Source organism: Drosophila persimilis, unplaced genomic scaffold (assembly GCF_003286085.1).
Source record: "Drosophila persimilis strain 14011-0111.01,24,50 unplaced genomic scaffold, DperRS2 tig00000520-arrow-pilon, whole genome shotgun sequence".
Lineage (NCBI taxonomy): Eukaryota > Metazoa > Arthropoda > Insecta > Diptera > Drosophilidae > Drosophila > Drosophila persimilis.
Genome location: NW_020825317.1, coordinates 422,237 through 425,159, shown reverse-complemented (window position 1 = coordinate 425,159; position 2,923 = coordinate 422,237). Strand labels below are relative to the sequence as shown.

General features: G+C 34.5%; 1 long non-coding RNA gene across 1 annotated transcript; it reads right to left on the bottom strand.

The window, feature by feature from the left end:
- Positions 1-719: 719 nt before the first annotated feature.
- Positions 720-1,298, bottom strand: LOC113566090. Its single transcript, XR_003408937.1, has 3 exons — positions 1,253-1,298; positions 1,082-1,184; positions 720-1,027 (listed from the first exon to the last, which is right to left on the bottom strand). It is a non-coding gene; the product is annotated as an uncharacterized LOC113566090 (long non-coding RNA).
- Positions 1,299-2,923: the final 1,625 nt, after the last annotated feature.

Genomic DNA, 2,923 nt, shown 5'->3' with positions numbered 1-2,923 from the left:
GACCATCCACCATCCATTTCGGCGATTGTCCGTACGATTTTGCCGTTTCGAATATTTCCCAGGTATTCTACCATCCATCAGGAATTTTCCTAGGCCGCCATTTTCTATGCGATATTTAGCAGATACTTTGCAAATGCAACTCTAAAAAACAGTAAAAAATAGTACGTAGGTAATAGGTATGTAAACTAAATAAAAACTGTAGCGGATCGCGTTTTTCAATAGTTTTTTTACCTCTTATTTCACAGATATAGACTTAATTTAGGAATTACAAAGATTCCGGAAAAAGGGTTTGCGCGATCTTAGTTTTTAGTTCGACTTTTCGGTTTCGCTTCAGGATCAAGAGTAATTTGAACTCTTCGATCTCTGCATGGAACCCCTTTCGAAAATAATTTTTCTATAAGCACTCCGATTTGATTTCGTCATCCCAAATATTGGCTTTCGTCATCCAGAAGATTGAAAACTTTAAAATACTCAATGAGCAGGGTCTGCAGAAAGAAGGGTGTGAGATTTATTATCAGAAGACGGGTGTGGGCAAAGATTGTTTATCTATTCAGGAGAGTGCCACAGGTTGAGATTGTTGCGAAAGCCATAGATTGATTTTGTAAATCTTAAAAATCAATTAGACGGAACCCAATGATTGAGCTTATGGTTGGGAGACAAAGGTTGAGATAAGATTAAATTACAATTTAAAACTCGTATAAGACGTCAATAGAATTGGGTACGTTAACTTGTATGTATTTGATTTTTTATGACTAAATTGTTTTTTAAAGCCATTAAAAACCTAATTTACTAATATAAAATTGTATCAATTTCCCTGTTCAGACAAAAACCTTGGTATTTTATGCGTATCAGGTGTTTTTTCACATATTTCAAAAAATTCAAACGTTCCGCCGTGAGCCTATCTCGGTGTGCAGAGCCTATAGCCCGCCCTTTCGTATGCGATTTTTAACCATCCATCAAAAACAGCTGATGCCAACAGGTCCGAACAGGTCGACCTCGATGATATCCGTATAAAGTTCAGCCCGATCTGCAATTAAGACCCTTTATAAATATATTGTTAAGAATATATATTTCTTTTAACTTAATGTGGTTGCGCACAGTGTTCTGCTCCACGTTGTGGATACAGAAAGATCGAACGAGTTTAGAATAGCACACTCGCTTAATCCAATTTTAGTTTTTCATTCCTGCAGTGTAAAAATAATGTCACAATTTCTTGTTTGTCAAACATAATAATATTTACTATTAAACTTACCACTGACATTTTCTGCTGCTTCTTTCATCTTATATTTATTTGAATATTTTCTGTTTATGGTCTGTTTTGTGCTGTTATTGTTGCTGTTTTTTCTTAATTTTTTGTCACAATTATTGTTTACATTTTCGCAGTTAATACCATTTTTCGTTGTGAATCACAATTATTCAGAGTTGAACTTGAAAACCATCGGCTAAATATCGCATCGACCATCCAAGAAATAGATCGTCGATGGTCGTCAGTGTGAATAGCCTATACAAAAAAATTAATGGCAGTAAAAAATATTTCGCATCAGCAATTGTATTTGCTGTTTCATATGAGTAGTATTTTAGAGCCATTAAATAAACCAACGATACATGTATGTTGTAGTGGACTGCATAGATTATAGATATCACCTTAAATATTTGGCATAACAAAACTGCGGATTTGAGGAAGTCCCGACATAATTCCGTTTATGTCGACCAGGCCAGATCCAACCGCAGTTCTAGTATTTTTTTATGCAACCAAAACGCAGCACCGAAGCGGATTAGACTCGACAATCTTCTGGAGATTGCTCGGAAGGAGCATAGGAAACCATATTGCCTAGTAGCTTGCAAATTCCATACAACCAAAGTCAAACCAACTTCCAAACAGAGCTGCGACAATTTTTAAGAAAGTTCAATGGGTAACGTTTATTGTACATGTATGGATTTTTTATTATGCAATATGCAATGCAATGCAATAGCCAATTTTCTAAGTTAAAACTTGAAATTTCACAATCTAGACCACAACTTTGTTATTTTATGCTTATTATCTTTATTTTGACGGAGGTTTGATGGTGCCAGTGTGAAACGGTATTACCACGGGATGTGCTCAGTGTGCAAAGCCTGTAAAGTTCAACATTAAAAAAACAAACGCCGCCTTTCATCCGATGGATATGCTTCAATATTTTACTTATCAGCCATGCTCGTGCTATCGCATATAGCGAAATTTTCGGTTGTTTTATGTTTAAATAAGTATAATTGGACATTGGACATATATATATATATAATGAACTGTTTTCTAAATACTTCGATTTAACTGCTGGCAAATCATTCTTAACAACACCAAATTTCAAATTTGCGATGACCGATACAAATTCTAACTAAAAATAATAACATTTATTTACAAGTCTCAATGGGGAATTCATTTTTAAATTAATAGCTTGAATCATAAAATTTACAGCGCTTGTGGTCGTATTGCATTACACTTAAATGGAAGTGTGAGACCAGCAAAAAAAACCTTATGGAACAGGATGCAGTGGGAGTTACAGGTATCTATGCTCTGGTATGGCATTGATATTTCATTGATAAAGTCGTGCTCTGAAAAAATATCTGAAGTATCAGTGGAATACGGCTATACAAAATTGAAGAAAATCGTATATCAATATGAAAGTGTGTTATATGGGAAGTTTCCTGTTATCACCTTTACAAAAAAATTGTACACTTACTTTTGAAATCGCACAAATTGGTGGTCACGTTTGTGGAATTATTTTCCTCGACCAGATGACAAGGAGACGGCTTTTATATGAAAAAACCGATGTCAAATGCAAAACGAAAAAAAAAATATATGACATTGATTCATCAACATAAATTTGACACCATTACCAGGGAAATTTATCTAGGGTCTTCTCTATAAATTATTTTTTTCTTATCA